This window comes from Capra hircus, chromosome 5, assembly GCF_001704415.2.
Source record: "Capra hircus breed San Clemente chromosome 5, ASM170441v1, whole genome shotgun sequence".
Classification (NCBI taxonomy): Eukaryota; Metazoa; Chordata; class Mammalia; order Artiodactyla; family Bovidae; genus Capra; species Capra hircus.
Genome location: NC_030812.1, coordinates 47,860,867 through 47,885,147, shown reverse-complemented (window position 1 = coordinate 47,885,147; position 24,281 = coordinate 47,860,867). Strand labels below are relative to the sequence as shown.

The 24,281-nt window shown below is 42.1% G+C and overlaps 1 protein-coding gene and 1 pseudogene across 2 annotated transcripts in view; both read left to right on the top strand.

Annotated features, from left to right (window-relative positions):
• On the top strand, window positions 578-4,339 carry LOC106502103 (annotated as a pseudogene).
• MSRB3 (methionine sulfoxide reductase B3) overlaps window positions 22,471-24,281 on the top strand; it is a 187,332-nt gene continuing 185,521 nt past the window's right edge. The window contains exon 1 of one of the 2 annotated variants that reach the window (XM_018047980.1): window positions 22,471-22,574. The gene's annotated coding sequence lies outside the window, so the exon portion shown is untranslated. Of the gene's footprint in view, window positions 22,575-23,149; window positions 23,249-24,281 lie in introns of those variants that run through there. The other variant, XM_005680216.3, reaches the window with a different exon arrangement.

Sequence of the window (24,281 nt, the reverse complement as noted above, 5' to 3'; positions counted from 1 at the left end):
TTTCCTGCTTTTGGCTTTTCTGTGAATAGAATCAAATTATATGTATACTTTAGTGACTGTTTTTGCTCAACTTCATTTTTGAGATTCATCTGTATAGGTGCATGTCGCTATCACTCATCATCATGGCTATATAGTATTCTATTACAAAATGCATACCATGATTTATCCATTCAACTATGGACATTTAGATTAGTTTTTTTTTTATTATAAGCAAGGTAGTTACGAACATTTCTTCTTGGACATGTTTCCAGCTGCATGCATTCAAGTTTCCTAGGTCACTGAGACTCAAGAAATATGGTTCTTCAATTAGCAGTATAAACATTACTTGGGAACATATTAGTCCAAGCGGATTTGGGGCCCCACTCTAGACTTACTGAATCAGAAATTTTGAGTTGGGGCCTAGTACTCTGTTTTAAGGGCTCCCTTGTGGCTCAGGTGTTAAAGATATCTGCCTGCAATGAAGGAGACCTGGGTTTAATCCCTGGTTTAGGAAGATCCTCTGGAGAAGGGAAAGGCTACCCACTTCAGTATTCTGGCCTGGAGAATTTGGGTCACAAAGAGTTGAACACGACTGAGCAACTTTCACTCACTCTGTTTTAATAAATCCTCCAGATGATGCTGGTGGCGTACTCAATTTTGAGAACCATTGATCTAAAGGTGAGATTAATTTGCACCTTCTGATTATGATTTTTGGCTTCCATATACTTTTTGAAATACTGTTTAATATTTTTCCCCTCTATTTTTCCGTGACACTTGAGTACTCCTGATGAGGAAATGATTTACAACTAAGGAACTAGACTGAAAAATCACAAAGAAAGCCTGTCAGGTGTATTCTACAGTGATGCTCTCAAGGCTCTGGCAAAGCCATAAACTGAAATAGTTTTCTTTTATGATAAAGTCAGCCTGCTCAAAGACAGTCTAGCTGCCAATTAGTTTATTAAAAAACTGTATAAACAAGACTTACTGTTTCTAAACTGTCTGCAATTTGTTCCCTCCCTTTTCCCATCTTTTGCACATTTTTTGTCTTTTTTGCTTTGATAGGTTTTTGATTATGTCATGTGACTAAATCTGCATACAAGTAACTAATTAAGTATTTTTGAGTATCCTTTCACACACCACAATTCTGTTACTGTTTTTTTTCCCCTACTTAACTGGTCACTCTTTTTCAGTCCCCTCTGCCAGCTTCATCCCCTTCACTCAGTCTTTTAATATTGCAGTGCCCTGGGCCATAGTCTAAGCTCCTCTGCTATTCTCTATCAGGATATTTGCTCTAAATAGCCCTGTTTTATGGTTTAGTTGCTAATACGTGTCCAACTCTTACAACCCCATGGACTAGCCTGCCAGGCTCCTCTGTCCATGGAATTCTCCTGGCAAGAATATTGGAGTGGGTTGCCATTTCCTTCTCCAAGATAGTCCTACCTGAGCCTAATAAGTGATGCAAATTTTTATCTCCAGCCTTGACTCCTCCCCTAGGTCTAGACTTTTTTTTTCAGCTCAATACTTGATATCTCCATTTGGATGACTAAAGATTTTTCACCTTTTACAAAGCAAAACAAAACGCTGATTTCCATGGCTAACTGCCTCCAAACTTACTCTTCTAGTCTTTCCTTTCTCCATCAATTACATACATCTTAAACTGAAAACCTAAGAGTTATCCTTTATTTCCTCTTTTTTTCCTCAATTACCACATTCAGTTAGTCCTTTCAGCTCTTCCATATCTATCTAATCTCCAGTCTATCCATTCTCTTGATGCCATCATTTATGTCTTGCCTGGGTGGCTATAAAAGCTTCCTAAGCTGGTTTCCTTGTTCCCTGCCCAGCAACAATTAATGTGACATGCAGGAATCAAAGTTGTCTTCAGAAACATGGATCAGAACATGACATTCCCTAAAACAAAATCTTGCAATGATTCCCACTGCATTTCAAATAAAATCCATATATTTTATCATGGCCTTCAAGGCCCTCTATATACTGGACTATGCCCATCTCTTCAACTATTTCTCCTATCATGCCTCAACTTTCTCTACTCATTCTGGTTTACTTTCTACTCCTCTGATACACAACTTGCCTTCGGGCCTTCATACTTGTTCTGTCTGGAATTCTGTTCCCCTGGGCCTAGATCTTTATGTTTGATGAAGTCCAATTTACTATTTTGTCATTGTTGTTGCTTGTGTTTTGCTTCCTAAGCCTTTGTATAATCCTAGATCTTGATAATTTTTTTCTTCTAAGAGTTTTATTATTTTTCCTGTCATGTTTAGGTCGTTGATCCATTTTGAGCTACGTTTTATATAAAAGGAGAAGGTAGGGGTCCAGCTTCATTGTTATATATGTGAATATCTGTTTTGGATGTCCTGGCACCATTTGTTGAAAAGACTATTCTTTGCTCCTCTTGAGTTATCTTGTTACTCGCTGAAAATTAGGTGACAGTAAAAGTGAGTGTTTCGAGCCCCATAGGGCCAGGGAGGCACCAGCTGCCCCACGGGGAGGAGGCTGAGTCCGCAGTGTGAGGGAGTCCCCGGCCCCTCTGCGCCTATATCTGGCAGAGCCGGTGTGAGATGAAGGGACAATCCTTCCCAGCCACTGGGATCATCAAGAGTTTTGGCCAGACCTTCAAGCACACACCGAGATAGCAGCTAGATGAAAAGCACAGACTATGGTGCTGAAACAGATTAATAAGGAACTTAGTAATTTGGCCTGTGACCCTCCAGCACAATGTTCTGCAGGTCCAGTTGGGGATGATATGTTCATAGGCAAGCCATAATTATGGGACCTAATGACAGCCCATATCAAGGTGGTGTATTCATTTTCCTTCAGACTGCCCCTTCAAACCACCTAAGATTGCATTTACAACAAGAATTTATCATCCAAATATTAATAGTAATGACAGCATTTGTCTTGATATTCTAAGATCACAGTGGTCTCCTGCTTTAACTATTTCTAAAGTTCTTTTATCTATTTGTTCACTGCTATGGGATCCAAACCCAGGTGATTCCCTAGTGCCAGAGATTGCACGGATCTATAAAACAGACAGATAAGCACAACAGAATATCTCAGGAATGGACTCAGAAATATGCTGTGTGATGCTACCTTAAAGTCAGAATAACCTGCATTATAACTGGAGTAAACTTTACTTTTCCTTTTTTGATTTTCTTATCTGGCTGCTCCCCTATCAGACCTCATCTTTTTTAATTTTATTTTTTATTTACCTCCCTCCATTCATTCACATGCTCATCTGAGAAGACTTAAGTTTTTCCAGCTTTGAACAATAACTGCTTTTAGAAACTGTATAGTAGTTACAAGAGAATAGTTGCCCAAGATTCAGAATTTTTTAAAAATGGAGCATGTGTATTATGTGGTCAATGTCTTCACTCTAACTTGGTTATGAGACTAAAACCATCCCTCACTGCTCTTATGTGCTGAAGAATCATCTAAGAGGGAGGAAGATGTCACATCAAAGGAAGCAGCATTATTCTAACAGCATCCATTCTTGTTTAAGCCTTCCACTGTTGGAGATTTGAGGTTACATGATATACTTTATGCTCATAACGATGTGGCTGGATAATTGGTATTGAATTTATAGTATCAGCAGAACAGAAAATGTGATTATTTTGTGCATGTCAATAAAGAGATAGCCAGTTCTGGTTCTACAGAGAATGGAAATTGGAAGTCAAACACCCTTTGTATTCCAAAATAGGGTCTCAAAACATTTTGTAATTTTCATTTAAATTGTTAGGAGGCTTGGAGTTACTAGGTAATCTATCTTCCAATATACTGTTCAATGTAGCAGAGAATAAATGATGCAAGTTGTCAATGGAGGAGTGACCGACTATTAGCTCTGCTAGTAACTGGCTTATTTTTCTTCAATAAAGTTGCATAAACCAATGAATTAGCTGCCTGAATTAATCAGTATGGGAAACAATCTTTTGTAAGTGCAAAGCCGTTTTTTGTATGTACTTTTGGGATTTGCCTCATTGTTTGACATCAAATGATGTAAAGTTCAAGACTGAATATTTTGCCATGTTCAGTTAAAAGTGTGGAGTCTGTTACAAGTTCACGTATTGATTGACTTGATTTATACAGAATCAATAAGCTATTGAGATAGCGTAGCTTTACTATGCTGCACATGATACTGGCAGCCTGGGAGTTCATAGATGGGCTTGGAACCCAGCAGTTTTGAAATGTATATATGGAGTTTAAGAAATTTATTTTCCAGGTGCAACCCCCATATAACTAAATTTTTTCTTCACCTTGCACACTTGACAGCTGAAAAGACCATAACATGGAAGTGACAATGGGTCAAAATTTACAAAATAAAGTACTCTTTTGGTGTGGAAGTTGACATGAGGCTATGTTGAAGTGACTACTTATGTGAGATATTGAGTTTTTTAGTGGATTGAATATCCATTAAAATGGATTTGTTCAGCTGTTTACATTAATGAGCATTTAAGTGCAACAGATACCACTTCAGGTGACTTAGTTCAGTCTCTCAGTAATGTCCGACTTTCGCCTCCCGTCCATCACCAACTCCTGGAGTTTACTCAAACTCATGTCCATTGAGTCGGTGATGCCATCCAACCATATCATCCTCTGTCATCCTCTTCTCCTGCCTTCAGTCTTTCCCAGCATCAGGGTCTTTTCCAATGAGTCAGTTCTTTGCATCAGGTGGCCAAAATATTGGAGCTTCAGCTTCAGCATCAGTCCTTCCAATGAATATTCAGGACTGATTTCCCTCAGGATGGACTGGTTGGATCTCCTTGCTGTCGAAGGGAATCTCAGGAGTCTTCTCCAACATCACAGTTGAAAAGCATCAGTTCTTCAGCACTCAGCTTTCTTTATAGTACAACTCTAACATCCATACGTGACTACTGGAAAAACAATAGCTTTGACTAGACAGACCTTTGTTGTCAAAGTAATATCTACTTTTTAATATGCTGTCTAGGTTGATCATAACTTTTCTTCCAAGGAGCAAGCGTCTTAATTTCATGGCTGCAATCATCATCTGCAGTGATTTTGGAGCCCAAAAAAGTAAAGTCTGTCACTGTTTGCATTGTTTCCCCATCTATTTGCCATGAAGAGATGGGACCAGATGCCATGATCTTCGTTTTCTGAGTGTGGAGTTTTAAGCCAACTTTTTCACTCTCACTTTTATCAAGAGGCTCTTTAGTTCTTCTTCATTTTCTGGTATAAGTGTGGTGTCATCTGCATATCTGAGGTTATTGTTATTTCTCCCGGCAATCTTGATTCCAGCTTGTGCTTTATCCAGTTCAGCATTTCTCATGATATACTCTGTATATAAGTTAAATAAGCAGGATGACAACATACAGCCTTGATGTACTCCTTTCCCTATTTGGAACCAGTCTGTTGTTCTATGTCCAGTTCTAACTGTTGCTTCTTGACCTGCATACAGATTTCTCAGGAGGCAGGTCAGGTGTTCTGGTATTCCCATCTCTAAAAATCTTCCACAGTTTAATTCAACAAATAATGTATAAGACGTGAGGAAAACTTTTCTAAAACAGATCAAAGAAAATAAATGGAGACAGTCATCTTTCCTTGATAGAAAGACTGAATATGAATAGCAAATAGGCTCCCTAATTCTCCCTAAAGTAGTGAAGAGGTTTAATGCAATTCCACTAAAGGTTTCCATAGATGTATTGGATTGGTGCAAAAGTAATTGTGGTTTTGCATTGTTGAGCTTTGCTGTTCAACAGTGCCATTTAAGAATGTATTGGGATACATTCTTAAATAAATGTGGTTATTTTATACATCATTTTATTGCACATTTCTTGCTTCATGTTTTTTTGCTAATGACTTATTGCTGTTTATTTTATATTTATTTTAGACTAGGGAAATGATGTCTAAAAGCAAAAGACAAAAAAGCAAATTTGAGTGATTTTCTTATTCAAGTTCAAAATGTGTCATAAAGCACTGGAAACAACTCGCAACATAAACAATACATTTGGCCCAGGAACTACTAACGAACATACAATGCAGTGTGGTTCAAGTTTAGCAAAGGAGACAAGAGCCTTGAAGATGAGAAGTACAGTGGCTGGCCATCGGAAGTTGACAATGACCAATTAAGAGAGAGAAGTTAACAAAGAACTCAACATCGACTATTTGACAGTCATTCAGCATTTGATGCAAATTGGAAAGTTGGAAAAGCTCAGTAAATGGGTGCTGTGTGAGCTGACCAAAAATCAAAAAAGTTGTTTTGAAGTGTTATCTACTCATTCTATGCAACAACAATGAACCATTTCTTGATCTGATTGTGACATGTGACAGAAAGTGGATGTTATACAACAACCAGTGCCAAACCACTCAGTGATTGGACCAAGAAGAAGCTCCGAAGCACTTCCCAAAGCCAAACTTGCACCATAAAAAGGCTATGGTCACTGTTTAGTGGTCTGCAGACTGTCTGATCCACTACAGCTTCCTGAATCCTGGTGAAACCATCACCTCTGAGAAGTATGCTCAGCAAATCAGTGAGATACACCAAAACTGCAACATCTGCAGCCAGCATTGGTTAACAAAAAGGATCCAATTCTTCTCCACAACAGCAACAGCACCCTGCCACACATCACACAACCAGTGCTTCAAAAGTTGAACTAATTGGGCTACGAAGTTCTGCCTCATTCACTGTAGACCTGACCTCTCACCGACTGACTACCACTTCTTTCAGCATCTCAACAACTTTTTGGAGGGAAAATGCTTCCACAACCAGCTGCTGCTGCTGCTGTTGCTAAGTTGCTTCAGTCGTGTCCGACTCTGTGCAGCCCCATAGACGGCAGCCCACCAGGCTCCCCCATCCCTGGGTTTCTCCAGGCAAGAACACTGGAGTGGGTTGCCATTTCCTTCTCCAATGCATGAAAGTGAAAAGTGAAAGTGAAGTCTCTCAGTCGTGTCCGACCCTTAGCGACCCCATGGACTGCAGCCTACCAGGCTCCTCTGTCCATGGGATTTTCCAGGCAAGAGTACTGGAGAGGGGATGCCATTGCCTTCTCCATCAACAACCAGCAGGAGGCAGAAAATGCTTTCCAAGAGTTCACTGAATCCTGAAGCACAGATTTTTATGCTACAGAAATAAACAAACATTTCTCATTGGCAAAAATGTGTTTATTGTAATGCTTCCCATTTTGATTAATAAAGATGTGTTTGAGCCTAGTTATAATGATTTAAAATTCATGGTCCAAAACCACAATTGCTTTACTAGTAAATTAATGTCTTGGGATTTTAAATGAATTTATAGAAAATCAACTAGAAGGAATAACAAAGATATTAAATTATTGAATTAAAATATGATTAATAAGGAGAGATTGGCATCAGATGTTAAATCTGTGTTAACATTGTTACACAGATACATAGTCAGACAACTAATGCTTTGAAACAGATACTTATCAGTGCGTAACTGATACCAGAAGGTCACTTAAATCTGTTTAAGGGGAGCCAAATTTTCATAAGTAGTTTCACTAGAACTTTTAACTTGAAATTTTTTGCTAAGACTACAAAAAAACCTTACTTTCTTGTAGTTAACTTATAAAATATTTTAACTCTTAGAAATGTTTTTTGACAAAATCATTTGAAGCATGAAATGATAATCTTCACTTCATGTTGGCTGTTCCATAATTGAATCATTTTACAAAACATCCCAGACTTCATCCATTTTTGTAAGAGTATCTTCTAGTCAAATCTTGTATCTTTGACTTTTTGTTCTTGTCAGCTTTAAGAGCTAGTTGGACTGATCAACACAGTCTATGGCTCTGCTCATGTCTTGAATAGTTTTCCATAAGTTCACTTCATAGTCAATTTTCATTGCACTTGCATTGTATTTTTGAATGATAATCTGCGAGACAGTGGCAAACACAGACATTAACACAGGAGGTACTAGGAAGCAGGAAAGAATGTTTGAGGAAGTGTTGATTTCTCTTTTTTTTGGCTACACTGTCCGGCTTGCAGGACCTTATTTCCTCAACCAGGGGTTTAACCTGTGCCCTCAGCGGTATATACATGGAGTTCTAACCACTGGTGGTTGTTTAGTTGCTAAGTCATGTCTGACTCTTGTGACCCCATGGACTGTAGCCTGCCAGGTTCCTCTGTCCATCGGATTCTCCAGGCAAGAATACTGGAATGGATTGCCATTTCACCCTTCAAGGGATCTTCCCGACCCAGGGATTGAACCTGTGTCTCCTACATTGGCAGGCGAATTCTTTACCACTGAGCCACCTGGGAAGCCTCCCACCATGCTTTAGTAACATGGAAAAATCAAAATCACTTTCCTTGGTTTTCCCCAAAGGCAGCTGAATATACTTAAAACACTATTTAGGGACTTCCCTGGTGGCACAGTGGATAGGAATCTACCTGCCAATGCAGGGAACACGGGTTTTATCCCTGGTCCAGGGGAATTCCACATGCTGTGGAGCAGCTAAGTCTGTGGGCCACAACAACTGAGACCACATGCTACAGCTTCTGAAGTTCACGCACCCAGCGCCTGTGCCCTGAACCAAGACACGTCACCACAGTGAGGAGCCTGTGCACTGCAACTAGCGACATTCTGTGAGCAGCAACACAGACCCAGCACACCCAGAAAAAAGTAATTTAAAAATATATTGCTTGGTTATAAGACAGGGCCTTATATATGAAGATAGGTGGAATAAATATTACCCTATGAAATTTAAGTGTTTGTAGAAGTATGCTATTTTCATTATATTTAGAAAAAAATAAAGTTCAGTTGAACTTTAATATGGGTTTGAACTGCATGGGTCCACTTATGCTCAGATTTTTTTCAATAGTAAAAACTACAGTACTACACAATTCATGAAAGGTTAACTTGGCGGGTGCAGGACCACAGATACTGAGGAATCAAATATAGGTAGGGTTGATACTTGTATTTTTGACTGCACAGAGGATCACCACCCGCAACATGTGTTATTCACGGGTGAACTGTATATCATAAAGTATATCATATTCTAATATTAGAGAAATTGGTAAGAAAATTACTATTTACCTGAAGTAATTTTTGAAGATATGCCTTGAAAATTTTAATATTCCACTCACCTAGGAGCTAGAACCTGACTCAAAAATAACCAATTTTCAAAAAAAAAAAAAAATTCACAGGGTTAAAACTATGGAAAGATTAATCACTGATGACTCATGAAGCAACTCAGAATCTTGAAGTGCCTCATTTCAAAACTGACTGTAAATCAAAAATTGCAGTTATTTGAATTCCCTGTAAAGGTCATGAAAGCTGTGTTATTTATACTCGTGTATTTTCCTGTAATCTTTTCCACCTCTTACGGGCATTATAGAAAACAAGAGTTTAAAACTTATCCTCTGCAGTCGGAAAGTAGACACAAAAATTACTCTGGTTACTTAAATCAGGGCAAGATCTGTGGAAGACCTGTCTTAGAATCATTTGGGATGCTTGTTAGAAATGCAGATTTCTGAATCCCTCACCAGACCTGAATCAATGTATGTAGGAGAGCTCCCAGGATAGTAACAAGTTCTCCAGGTATTCTCATATTTAAGTTTGAGATCCATTGCCACATGACTTCTGGATCTGAGATATCAACCTTGAGAGCACTAAAATAATTCCTCCCATAAATGTTGATACAGGGGAAACGTGACATTAAAATGGGTGTGCTACTTCCCACAGAGTATAAGAACAGGAAATAATATGTTCTGCCATCAGACGAAAGGAATTTTAGAGGCAAAGTTGGAAATAGTTAAGAGCTATTTCATTCTTGATTATACTAATAACATCATTGCTTATAAAATGTATAGATTTTACACTGTATTTTTCCTTATTGATGTTAAGTGACATGAAATTAGCTGAGCATCATTTGATTCCTTTGGAAAATGTTTTTGTTGTTTTCGTGTTTTGCTTTTACTTTAAACACTCAGATGTATCTTTAGGAGTTCTTACCACTAAATATCTCGAGTTTTCAGAGCTGTGGTTGTGATACATGTTTTCATTAATGCTAGCCATTTTCACTTGTAATCCCAGTTATAATTGTTACCAGTGGAAACTGAATCAAATGGGTTTTATGGGACTTCCCTGGTGATCCAGTGGTTAAGTATCTGCCTTGCGATGCAAGGAACATAGGTACAATCTCTGATTGGGGAACTAAGATCCCACATGCTACAAAGCAACTAAGCCCACACACCACAACTACTAAGCCCGGGCTCCAGAGCTTCAAGGCTCAACTAGAGAGTCCCTGTGCCCACTGCAACGAAAGACACTGCAAACGCAACTAAGATGAGGCAGCAATATATACATAAATACACATACAGAAGGAACTAAATTTTTTTATTTTTCTTTTTACACAACTGTGTAAAGTTAAGTGGCTAATAGTTTTCATTTGGTCAATTTGTTTTCTTTGTGAGAGTTGAACACACATAATTCTTCCTTAATCCTCTCCCAACTTCCCCTTCAAACCTTGCGTTTCCTCCCCACAACCCCTCACCTCCCATTGCTGCTGCGCTGTGTTCAGTCGTGTCCCACTCTTTGCAACCCTATGGACCCACCAGGACCCTATGGACCCACCAGGCTCCTCTGTCCATGGGATATCCAGACAAGAATACTGGATTGGGTTGCCATTTCCTACTCCAGGGGATTCCTGACCCAGGGATTGAACCCACGTCTCCTGCATTGGCAGGCAGATTCTTTACCACTGAGCAACCTGGGAAGGCTGCTTTTTGTTTTTTCTATAGGAGTTGAATATACATGAATTCTTCCTTAACTGTCTCCAATCTTCTGCTTCAAACCTCAAACCCCTCCTCCCAGGTCCAGTTTAAAAAGAATCAGTCAACAGCATTTACTGAGCATTCATCACACCATGGGGAATCACAAAAGAAGAATCTAGGCTCCTTTTCTAAGTTCTCTATCACTGATAAGAGTTCAGTCAGTATCCAAGTCCTGCCTCTATTACCCCCAAATTTGCAAGACTCACTTTTGCTCAGGAGCAGTCATGGACCAATCATGAGGTTTGGCCTTATTCTCCTCCACCTGTCTCCTCCAAAACGCTCTCCAGAGGTATGGGCTGTGGGCTTTTTGTGGTCTCCAGTTTCACAGGGGGCTATTCTTGGGTGCTGTTGATCATCAGTTGTGAATCCTAGTCTGCCCCATATCTGCAAAAGTGGATTGAAACCAGATCTCTTTCTCCTTGCTATCATGACTTTTCAGCCTCCACAGAGTGAGACACTAGGGCCTCGTAAAGATAATTTCAGGACAAAATTACAAAGTAGGAGAGCCAAAGGTTAAAGTTTGGCAGCTCTATTTTGGATTTTCACCTGCACTGCCCAGAAGAGAAAACCTTAAAGGTCTTAAGCTTTTAGATGGAGAAAGTCCTCCTGGCTTTGGGTTTGTAACACCACTTCAAATAGATTTCCTTCTTTGAATCTTTCAACTGTTCCTACTTTTCATTGAAAGGGACCTTGTTGTCTAAACTTCCTTCCTTCCTTCTTCTTTCCACTCATACCACACACTGTCCATTCAGGACAGACCAGGGGTTTGGGCTGCATAGGGAAAAACTCCCTGGCCCAGTTTCATGTGCACATGGGTGTGTGTGTGTGTAGGAAATGATGGATGGACTGTGGGTTCTCCAATTCACATCTCTTATTCAATGTTCTCTCCAGGGCAACTGTAAGCCTGTGGCTCTTTTGCTAATTAGCCTATACCTTAAACACACACACATGTGCATACACATTCACATAGATTGTACTGCATAGTACAAAACTCATATATTGAGAATAGAGTATAGCCACAATAGTCGTAACTTTCCTGTCTGGAAAACAAATAGGTCTGTAATGAGTGGTTTGATACATTTCTTGATCTCTTTAGGATCTATGGAGGAGCTGGAACTAGCTCTATATGACTCTTCATTTCATAGTGGTCACGTTGCCCACATTTCTGTTGTTTCAGAATATGCCTCAGAAACACGGGGATGAGGGTAGCAATAAGTTCACCAGTTTCTCTCCAGGATTGCCAGATATAGCAAATAAAAGTACAGGATGCCCAGTTAAACTGGACTTTCAGATAAACTATGAATAATGTTTTAGTGTAAGTATGTGCTATGCGATATTTAGGATATACTAAACTATTATTTGGTGTTTATCTAGAATTCAAATTTATCTGGGCATCTTGTGTGTTTTTTATCTGGCAGTTCTTTTCTTATCATGTCTCCTTGTTCATCTCTAGTCTCACAGCTACCGTCTTAGACTAGGGGCTCTCATTAGCTCAGGCTTGGTTCTGCATCTGCCTGGGTTGCCTTCCCAACACTGCTCTCCTCTACTGATCTATCCCATAGCCTGCTACACACTAAACGTTTTTTAGATGCTACTTTCATTAGGTTTCTCTTCCACATAAGAAATCACAATGACTCCTGTTCCTTTCCAAAGTGATTTTCTAAAAAGATATGATTCAAATGAATTTATGTACAAAGTAGACTCACAGAGAAAGAACTTACGTTTGCCAGGGAGAAGGATGAGCAGAAGGGATAGTTAGAGAGTTTGGGATGGACTTGTATACACTGCTTTATTTAAAATGGATAACCAACAAGGACCTACTGTTGAGCACATGGAACTCTGCCCAGTGATATGTGGCAGCCTGGATGAAGGGGAGTTGGGGTTGGGGGAGAACGGAAACATGTATATGTATGGCTGAATCCCTTTGCTGTTCACCTGAAACTGTCACAACAATTGTTAATTGGCTGCTACTGCTACTGCTAAGTCGCTTCAGTCGTGTCTGACTCTGTGCAACCCCATAGATGGCAGCCCACCAGGCTCCCCGTTCCTGAGATTCTCCAGGCAAGAACACTGGAGTGGGTTGCCATTTCCTTCTCCAATGCATGAAAGTGAAAAGTGAAAGTGAAGTCACTCAGTCTTGCCTGACTCTTAGCGACCCCATGGACTGCAGCCTACCAGGCTCCTCTGTCCATGGGATTCTCCAGGCAAGAGTACTGGAGTGGGGTGCCATTGGCTAAACTCCAATAAAAAGTAAAAAGATTTTTTAAAAACACCTGATTTTCAATCAGTGTGCAATTAATCACATACCAAACTATGTGGGTTTGTGGGTCTATGAATTTTCCTTAGAGGATCTTTTATTTTTTCAATTGGGATCTCAATATGGTATCTTCAGGCTAGGTAGAGAACTGTGGCTTATACAGAGAGACAAAAGTAGATGAATTTGGAAAAATGCACCTTGCCTCAGTCATGACTTTTGCTTGAGACATCAGCGTTTTGAAAGCTCCCTTATTAAATCGTTCGACTTCCACCAGCATTTTGCAGACTAGGCAGAGCAGGGATTATTTCATTTTAAAGATAAAGTAACTAAATCCCAGAGATGTGAACTGTAAAGTCATGCACAACTGTCACATGGCACAGCCAGAGTTTGAGGAGAAATCTGTAAACTGCAAGTTGGTTTCTCTTTCCACTTTTACAATCACCAGCTTTTAAAATGGCTCCCAAGATGGTTCAACGGGTGAAGAATCTGCCTGCAATGCGGGCGACACAGGGTTCGAATCCCTGGGACAGGAAGATCCCCTGGAGGAGGAAAAGCCACTCCAGTATTCTCGGCTGGAAAAGCCCGTGGACAGAGGACTCATGGGCTGCAGTCCCAAGGGTCGCAGAATGGTACACGACTGAGTGACTAAGTATAGTAGTACAGCTTTAAAAACTATAAAAACACTTGTACAATATTTTAAACAACAGTTTTAAAGCCACTTTGTATATATTTGAGCCTCGTAAAATTTCCTCTCCGTCTCTAAAGAGATGTTGTTATTCCCCGAGCTGTGTGGTAGGCTTATCATTTAGCTGTCCTTCACACGTCACAAAGATGGGGGAGTTGGCCATTTGGCCTATAGTGTTAACTTTTCAGTGTGGTCACAACAGTACTTGTATTCCAGTGCTTCAATTCCTCAGAAATCTAGAGACTATTTTTAGGGTAGGTTTCAGAGTCGATTTATAAGTCACAAAATAAAATCATTTTTAATGTTTTATGTTTACTCAAGCATAAAAAGGATATAACTTTATACGGTGATTCATCTATTGTGGTTCTAAATTTTTTTCCTTTTCCACAAATAATATATTCTAAGCATATAAATTGAAGAAAGAGAGAAAAAAAAAAAAGCTTCTGTTGCTTCCTAGGTCTCCTTATGGTATTTATTTTTCTGCCACCTCTTTAGCAGCCTCACTTTCTTTTTTCTTTTCTCTCTTTTGGCCAGGAGTGCAGCTTGTGGGATCATAGTTCCCTGACCAGGAATCGAACCCATGTCCCCCTACATAGGGAGGTTGGAGTCTTAACTGCTGGACCTCCAGGGATGTCCCAAGCCTCACCTTCTTAGTGGTTTTGCTGGCTTAAAAAAAAAAAAAATCAATCTGGGGACTTTTCATGATCTCTCATGGTTGTTCCCTATGCTACCTGCAGCCCAGACATTCTCCTATAAATGCAATTTTCATATTTATTTCTCTAGATGAACATAGTCTTCTGTGTCTAACAGCCATTTCCAACTTAGCATGCCCAAAATCGAGCTAATATACCACCCCACCACCTCCTTCTAAGTCATCCATAGTTTAGGAAATGGTAATTCCACAATGCTCAAAGTATAGAGGCATTCTCAACTTCTCTTTCTTTCACAATCTATACTTGATCTGTCAGCAAATCTTATGGCCCCCTCTATCCAGATTTCTCCAAGACTAGATCACTCTTCACCACCTCCACTGCTTCCTCCCTACTCCCAAATCACTATCACCTCTCCCCTGGTTTATGATCAGGACCCTCCTAACTGCTCCCCTTTTCTGTCTCTGCACTCCTTAACAGAACAGCCAAAGGATGTCAGATCATTTCAAAACTCAAAACCCTAGAGTAGCTTCCCTTCTCACTCACAATAAAAGCCAAAGTCCTTGCAAAGACTCAGAAGATCCTACCTAGTTCCCTCTCAGGCCACGTTTTCTAATTTTCCCCCTATGCTCCTTTGCAGCCTTTTCTCCTGGATGATCCCCCTATGAGGCAAGCCTGACTCTGCTGCAGGCATGGCCTTCTCACATGTCATTTCCCCTCTCCCAGACACCACACACACAGCTTCCTTTTTCTTCCATGTCTTTAATGTTACGACACCAACACTTTCAGCAACCTTTTCTGCCTTATTTCTCTTACTAACAGTTTATCACTAACATACTAAATATTTTACTGGTTTATCTTTTCATTGTCTATCCAGCATATAAAAAGCATTCAATAAATGTTTGTTGAATGAATGAATGAATGCAAAGATGATTTTCCCGTGTTGAAGCTATTTTTAAACACGTATTATATTTTTTGATGGCAATTCTAAAACTGGTTTTCACAAAACAGTTTGAGGAATCGTGTGTAGCCTTCTAATCTTATTGAGAAAGTTAAAAATATATTTGAAGACATAGTTACTATTAGTAACCTTGGGTATAAATATAAAATGTAAACTTGAAGAAAATATGTGTTGATGGGATTACTAAACTGAACAGACTTCCTTAAGAGGTGATTATAGATACAGACTTAGGACTCTCAGCTGCGAAGAGAATGAGTCATTTCAGAGGAAATCATATTAGATAAGGCTTAAAGGCAAAGAGTGGCTTTGTGGTAACTGAAAGTTGGTGAGCAACTATACAAGTTAATAACATTAGTACTGCATTGATATTTATTAAGGGTTTACCATTTGCTAGCATGAGGCTAAGGGCTAAACATCATGTGGTAGGTATCTTTATTTTTCCATTACACAGAGGAAAAAGAATATCAAGGCTTAGAGTAATTAAGTAACTTACCCACTGTCCCAGAAGCTTTAAGGGCAAAGGTAAAACTACCACGGAAAGCCCTGGAATGTAGCACCATTTTGGAGGGCAAAATACTGTTTCCCAGGAAGCCCAACACAGCCAGGGTTTCCTCTACTTTCTATTGAAGCCACTTTGGATGAACAACACATCAAAGTGCTGGTTAGGGGTAAGTTGTGTGGAAAACACCGCACCTTTAAACACTGGACACACACACACCGTGGGGTGAGGTGCTCTGGATATCAGAAGCACTCAGGAACAGACCGCGTGAAAGAGCAGGGGCAAGTCTCCTGTCAGAAGTTTCCTGTACCGAATAAAAAGTTTGTCCCTCTCTTCCGGCCTCCTTATTCCGTGTGTGTAGCTGACTTTCCATATGCTGCTTTATGTGATACAATCTTGCCAAAAGCCAAGCAGCTTTGCTGGTCTAGAGAGGATTGCTTATTTCCCTACAATATCGAAAGTCTTGTTGTTAAATATTTATTACTTGTTGTAGCATATCCACAGCCAAAGGTGATAGAATTGGGCAGCACATTAATCATGGGAATGTGTTCTTCAGATCTCTTCAGAATTAATCAGCGAAAGGGATGGCCTCAACGGGAACAATTTACAAATACTATTTCAGATGCAGGCAAACTATTTTACCAAGAGAAGAAGAAAATACCCACTTTAACTCAGCCTTCTGCCTTTAAGAGTTCTTGTCGTTTTAGCGCCTTTGATGACTGAGGGCTGGGAGGGTGTCACGGAAGTGGGACTCCTTCCTCAGAATCTAAGAAAATGTTTGGTGTCACCCTTAGCCAGTCAGCATTGAGCCTGTGTCCTTCATGTTGCTGAGAAGAGTTCTCAACTCTTTTCCTACTGCAACACCTTGAGGCATGGGGGTATACTTCCGTCAGTGTAAAGCAGTGTTCTCAGCAGGGGTGAGCGTGATAGCGAGATAAAGTGAAAGTGAAAGTGAAGTCACTCAGTCGTGTCCGACTTTTTCTGACCCTGTGGACTGTAGCCTACCAAGCTCCTCTGTCCATGGGATTCTCCAGGCAAGAATACTGGAGTCGGTTGCCATTTCCTTCTCCAGGGGATCTTCCTGACCCAGGGATCGAACCTGGGTTTCCCGCATTGGAGGCAGATGCTTTAACCTCTGAGCCACAGATAGCAGAATTTTTGCAAGTTTGGATTGAGTGAAGTTAGAAAAACTTTCTTCTGGAGAGTCTGTTACACCCTCCTATGAAGTAATTTCCTTACTTTCCAATTGATCGTTAGCGGTTTAGAACAACTGTTGCTGTTCAGTCTAAGTTGTATCCGACTCTGCGACCCCATGGACTGCAGCACGCCAGGCTTCCCTGTCCATCACTATCTTCCAGAGTCTGCTCAAATTCATATCAATTGAGTCAGTGATATCAGCCAACCATCTCATCCTCTGTCAGCCCCTTCTCCTCCTGCCCTCAATTTTTCCCAGCATCAAGGTCTTTTCTAATGAGTCAGGTCTTCCCATCAGGTGGCAAAAGTACTGGAGCTTCAGCTTCAGCATCAGTCCTTTCAATAAATATTCAGGGTTGATTTCCTTTAGGATGGACTGGTTGGGTCTCCTTGCAGTCCTAGGGACTCTCAAGAGTCTTCTCCAGCACCACAGTTTGAAAGCTTCAATTCTTCAGCATTCAGCTTTTCTTTATGGTCCAACTCTCACATCTGTATGTGACTACTGGAAAAACCATAGCTTTGACTATATGGATAATATACTTGATAAATGCTCATTGAATTGAGCTAACTCGGTTTCTCACCCTGCCTAGGACTTTTGAATAATATTAGGTTGGATGTGTCCATTTTCTGTTTGCATCTGCCCAGGCGATTTAGCAGCAGAAGGAAATGGCAACTCACTCCAGTGTTCTCGCCTGGAGAATCCCAGGGACGGGGGAGCCTGGTGGGCTGTCGTCTATGGGGTCGCACAGAGTCGGACACGACTGAAGCAGCTTAGCAGCAGCAGCAGCAAGGTGTTCTTTTGGGTATATGACGTGGGGGCTGTCTCAAAGCTTTACATAATGGCTGAGGGAATTTCATTAAAGAGGTGACAACAGTATGTCAGAGAGACTGTAGTCTGAATGCCTGCCATGCTTGCAGACTCCTTTTCAAGAGGCTGCCCCCGATTCAACCCCCTAAAAAGGCAGCAACACAGTCTGCTTCTTTCTTCCTTTTTGCCATGTTGGGTCTCAGCTGTGGGGCTTGGGCTCTTCTCTAGTTATGTCATGTGGGCTCAAGAGCCCACAGGCTTAGTTGCCCCTCAGCATTTGGGATCTTAGTTCCCTGACCAAGGACTAAACCTGCACTCCCTGTATTGGAAGGTGGATTCTTAACCACTGGATCCCCAGGGAAGTCGCCAGTCTGTTTCTTTAGTACAAGTGACCATGCCATGTCCCCTCTGAGCCTTCCATCTTAGCGACAGCTGAAGAAGCAGGAGAGGACACCTGGCTCAGAGGCACTCAGTGGCTTATGAGATAACCTCATACAAGAACTTTCCCCAAGAGGAACAGTAGTGATAGAATCAAACTCTGCCCTCCAGAGCATTTGATTATGAGCTCTAGAGAACTGGCAGCTGGTAGTGGGTTTCCCTGGTGGCTCAGATGGTAAAGAATCTGCCAGCAACATGGGAGACCTGGGTTCAGTCGCTGGGTTGGGAAGATCCTCTGGAGAAGGGAATGGCCACCCACTCTAATATTCTTGCCTGGAGAATGCCACGGACAGAGGAGCCTGGCCAGCTACAGTCCATGGGGCGGCAGAGAGTTGGACACGACTGAGAGACTAACAGTGGGAAGCAGGAGCAGAAAGATCTGTGATTGTACAACTTGAATTATGCTGTGTTTGGAAGACATTAACGAGGAGTTGGGGAGTGGTGAGATGGGTTGGCTCATGCGGGTGAAGAGCTGGTTGAGCACATCTCTTCTCAGCTTTGACTCCAGAGACGCAGGTTGCTGGGAGTATTGACATCCACATAAATTGGCTTTTGTCACAATTCAGGCTTCCTTCCTCCAGATCTGGTTGTTAAATATTTACTAGCACACCACTGGGGTGTGTGAGGCATCCCTGTAATATATACATAATAAACAGAGGAAGCAGTTACCTCCTCTGAGAGTTTTGTCTTAAAATTGATGCCGAAAACTCAGCTTCTCTGTACACAGTGTGGAATCAAATCTCGAAAACAGAGTTTGGGGAGAGGGTAGCAAAGAATATCTAGAGTGCACAGTGGTAAAGACTCTGCCTGTGGTGCAGGAGACACATGCAGGAGATGCAGGTTTGAGCCCTGGGTCAGGAAAATCTGGAGAAGGAAAGGGAAACCCACCCCAGTACGCTTGTCTGGAAAATCCAATGGACAGAGGAGCCTGGCGGGCTATGGTCCATGGGCTCACAAAAGAGTTGAACACAACTGAGTGACTAAGCAGATTGCTTTGCCAGGCGAAGGGGGACACAGCAGGCTCATGCCCTCCAACCAAGTGTCCCAGTTGGAGGGAGACTGTGGTAAGTTTTTCTGGTAATTGTGCAAAGAGGGTGTGATCAGCTCATAGACATTCTTCTGATGGGTTGGTGGTGAGTTAAGTAGAGTTCACATTGTCAAGCTTCAGGTCCAACTGGTCTGGGATCTACTTGCTTGTGGGCAGTATACCATTGTTGATCCTTAACTTTTCCCACCTGGAGGGGGTTTCAGTATCTGCAAAACAGCTCAGAGATATTGTTGTGTGTATTGATGGGGACCCAGGACCCCAAGGCTGCTCTTGACAGTTTGTTTCTCCTTGGTCTCCTATCCTCTCCCTTCCCTAGTGAAAGACTGCTTGGATCTGCCCATTGGAACTCAGGGAAGGTCACGGAGGGCGAATGAAGGCTGTTTCCTATAATCAGAGAAACGTTGGACAGAAAGGCCTTGTGCCCAGGAGCCCCCCACAGGGCCCTGCACATATCAAAAACAAACATAGTTTAAGGTAATATATTAATGTGATTGTCATTAAGATTATAATAACAGAAAATGTTGGGAAATATATGATTTAAACTACAAAACTCATTGGAATGTGGTCAGAGGGTGGTAACTTTCCTGTTCCTGGTACCCATCAAAGGCACAGGCCCCCACCCCCAGGCTCACAAAGGATGACCTGACAAGCCGGTTAAGTCTCTGGCCTTATTTCCACATGATTTCTTTACCCCTGTCACTTGAGGTAATCTGAGTGTACACCAGTTACTTAAAACCACAAGAACTCAATGGATACAGTTTTTGAAAACCCCATTTTTCTTTTTTTTCCTAATGTAGAGAAAATGGGGCAGATCAAAAGAGTAAAAAGAGTGTATGTAGCCTTTGGAATGAGATTTGAATTCCAATACTACTTTATCCCTTCCTGATAGCATAATTTACTTATCTATGCCTCTCCTTATCTGTAAAATAGGGACAAAAAATAAAAAGCTCAAAGATATTTGGAAGATTTTAAACAAAATGCTGTGTGTAAAACAACTAGCAGAGTGACAGGCACTTACTATGTACTCAGGAACTTCTGCTCTTTCCTTTCCTCTTCAACGTATTTATTCAAGCTTTCAGAACAGCTGCTGATACCGCTGTCAAGTCAGCAGTTGACAGAATTAATCAACCCTCCACCTATAGTAACAGGCAGTGTTATACTGCATTCTTTGTAATTTTATGTAATTCTGTGCTTAAGGTCAACTAAAATATTTTAAATATAGACAAAATTATTACAATCCTTTGAAACAAAGCTTTTCTCTACACTTAGGAAGCTCCTGTATATCAGTCTACAAAATGTGCTCATTTTACTTTAGATTTTAAACAAACATTTAAACTATGGGCGAAGAATTATACCACATGTTTTGGTGGGTGTGTGCTAAGTCACTTCAGTTGTATCTGACTTTGTGACCCTATGGATTGTAGCTGCCTGGCTCCTCTGCCCATGGGATTTTCCTGGTAAGAATACTGGAGAGGGTTGCTATTCCCTTCTCCAGGCGATATTCCCCATCCAGGGATCAAACCCATGTCTCTTGTATCTCCTGCACTAACAGGCTGTGGGGGAAATAAAAAGTGAATATGAAACGAAAAGTGCTTCTATAATACAAAATATATAAAAAAGAGGAAAGGGAGGGAAACTTAAAGAGTTTCCTAAATATTCCCTCTCAGATACCCCACTTCTAGGTACTTAAATTGAACAATGCCATGTGTCCTTTAAATCCCTAATATACTGTTCTACAGTTTATTTATTGTTAGTTTACTTAGGTTATCTGACCTTCATCTCATTATCACTGCTAGCACATTAAGGGTGAAATATGCCCATTTGCCAGGAATAATTCATGGGATGTGGTGCTTCTCAGTACCAGATGATTTAAGGGGAACCACTTGCCAATGGACTGGTTTTTGGCATACAGGGCCTTAATACTATGCCAGAACTGAATTTGTTTTGAAATAAAGTTTCTAATTTTCAAATATAGCATTTTCAAACAAATAGTGTGATGTACAAATTACTGTACTTTAGGTCATGTTAGAATAATCCACCCTCTAAATCTGTTTGACTTTTACCCCTTAAGAATTTTGCATCAGTTAATCATTTCTGTAGCATATCACAATGGTTATAAATAACTACATAATCCTACATCTTCAGGGCCTGTCCCATTAGTGCCAGTAAAAAAAAAAAAAGAAGTAATTAGACATCATTATGTCCTCTTGAAAAGCTAAGGTCATTTGGCCTTGATTGCTGGCAGAGTTATCCGTGCCAAAGAAAAGTCAAGCCACTGTTGGCTTAGGCCTATGATTAAACATTGGGCTTGACACTTTTGAATAAAGGTAGTACCTTTTGAATAAATTTCAACACTACCCTTCAGATAAGTTGAAAGAAATACAAAACTAGTGTAAAGGGGTTGAAGACCATATATGGTATTCAAATATAAGTTTGGGAAGAGCCTATTTTTGACTCTTGCTAAGCACACACACACCGATACCCACATCCTGGTGTAAAGGTCCCACTCATCTGGGATGCAGAGGGCTGGTTTTGTGTGTTAGATCAATAATGCCTGTTCGTTCTGTGTAGGATGGCTCACCTGAGTGCGTGCATAGCTGACAGTGCTGCTCTAGCGCCCCCCGCCTCGCGCCCCCCCCCCCACCCCACTCCAGAGAGGCACTTGCCAAATATTTTTATCCCTTTACTCCCAGAGCTCTCAATTGACTGTGGGGCATGGGAAGAGTCTCCTTAAACTCCTTAGACGTCTTCCCGCGGGTCCCTGGCTAGCTGTCGGGTCTCCTCGTGATGGTTCTTCTCTCTTTTAATTTAGGGGTCTTAGGCGGGACCCGTGGAGGGGGGATGCTCCGCTCTGCTCTTGGGCCCCAATACTGCAAAGGCATGCCTTCTGGCAAGAGGGCACCTCCGGTCGCGCTCGGCGGCTGGCGGCCTCGGGGCGGCAGCCCTGGAGGAGGAGGATTCAGAGAAGGGAGGGAGCTGGCGGCTGCCGAGGCCCGGGCAGCGGGCCCCGTCCGCGGCGGGCGAGCTCCGCGGTCCTCCCTCGCTCGTCTCCTTTGCTCATATTTGGACTCGGCTGCCCGTGCCCAGGAATTTCCCGTCATGCCTCCCGCCGCCCCGTCCGTCGCCGGGAGCCGGGGAGGAAGGGAGGGAGGCTCGGACAGCGGCGCCGGCGGCGGCGGCGGCGGCTCCCTGGCACTTCCATGAGCCCGCGGCGGACCCTCCCGCGCCCCTTCTTGCTCTGCCTCTGCCTCAGCCTCTGCCTGGCCGCGGTCGCGGCCCGGGGAGCAGTGCAGTCCGGTGAGTTGGGGCTCGCTCCCCCACCCTTGTCTGCCCTCACGCCCCGACCCCGCCGAGTTGAGATGTGACCCCGACCTCCGCTCCCCTGCGAGCGCCGGCAGCGCCCCCTTCAGCCTCCTGCCGGGAGCCCCCCTCTCCTGAGCCCAAGAGGGGCGCGGGTGGTGAGAGGCGGATAGAAGGAGGTCAGGGCTGGCTTCGCCCCCGCCGACGGGAGGCGTCTGGCAGCGTGGCTGACACCTTATCCCGTCCCGGGAGCGAACCTGAGCCGGAGGGAGGCTCTGGACCGACGTGGGCCCCCGAGGGAGGGGCTTGGCAGGGCGGCTGGGGAAGGGACGCCGCCTCAGGCTCGGGAGGGCGCAGGTCCGCGGCGGGGACCACCTCGGAGTCCCCTGCCCCCGCGGAGGTGTGTGTTGGGGGGTACTCCTGCGCAGCAGCCGCTGAGATAACGGGCCCGGGCGCGTGGGAACGGCCAACCAGGCCCGTGCCTCCCGCCGCGCGTCCGGGAGGGGCGCCGGGGAGCAGGGCGAGTAGGGGGACAGCGCCAGGAGCGGCGGGCGCGTGGCGACAAGCGGCGCACCCAGAAGCGCACCGCCGCCCTCGCCGCGGGGTCAGGCTCCCGCGGGACTGGCTGGTGTCTAATAGGCCAACACCGAACAAAATCCCGAGTTTTCCAGGTACCTGTTTGTTTGTTTGTTTGTTTTTGAGCGGAAAAAAGGGCATCGGAATCTGGTTTGTAAGTTTCACCCTGGGCTGTTTACAACTATAAGATCGAAAGGTGCCATTCCTGCCTTATTTGGTTTAGGACTACAAGCTATCGAGCGAGGTAATTTTGTAACAGGACGATTTTTAAAATAGTTTTCTGTAAATAATGTGGAATAAGATTATTATAAAAAGTAATTATTTGAAAGTACAAATGTAGAGTTTAAGGTAAATGTCAAATTGCAGGAACCTTTATATTTGTGATGAGTATATAGTCATCAAAACTTCTCGATGCCTAATGTTATCTGGAATGGAAGAACTGAAAATATAGTTTCTCAGAGTTAAGACTTCTTCGGAAATTTTAGTTTGCTTTTGTTTTTGACACCAATAATCTAAACTGTCAAAATAAGGTATGGCTAACACCCAAGATTTATAAATTAGTTGAAAACTGACTCTACTAGTATAGATTATATTCAACACCCTCTGGTCTATTGCTTCCTATTTCCATTTGCAGTCGTGGTGGCAAAGTAGATTTTGTCTGTAAGATAATCTTTAGGATTCATGTAATTTATAAAATGGATAGGAGATTTAAAAAATATTTAGTGTGTGCAGATTATTGATGTTAATTTAAATAATATCAATTTCATGTTTGCTTCTGATTAATAGTTTTTTAAAAAAGACCTATTTTTAACGAATTTACACTTTATTTTTTTATGGATAAAATATTTTTTAAATTTATTATTTATTTATTATTATTGAATTTACACTTTAAAAGTAACTTTAATAGCACTTCTTGGGGGACACAACAGGTTCTATCTTCACATTTTATCGGCGGTCTTCTAAAATATACTGTGCTGCAGATAAAGGGTAGATTGTACTGCCAGACAGTATATGTTGTTTTTTTTTCCCTCAGTAATGTGTTGACTTAATACTTGTGGTCAACCAGCCCTTGAAGACTGAAATCCGGAGTACTATGGCCCCTTGCCAGCAATTTTGAAAACCAAGTTT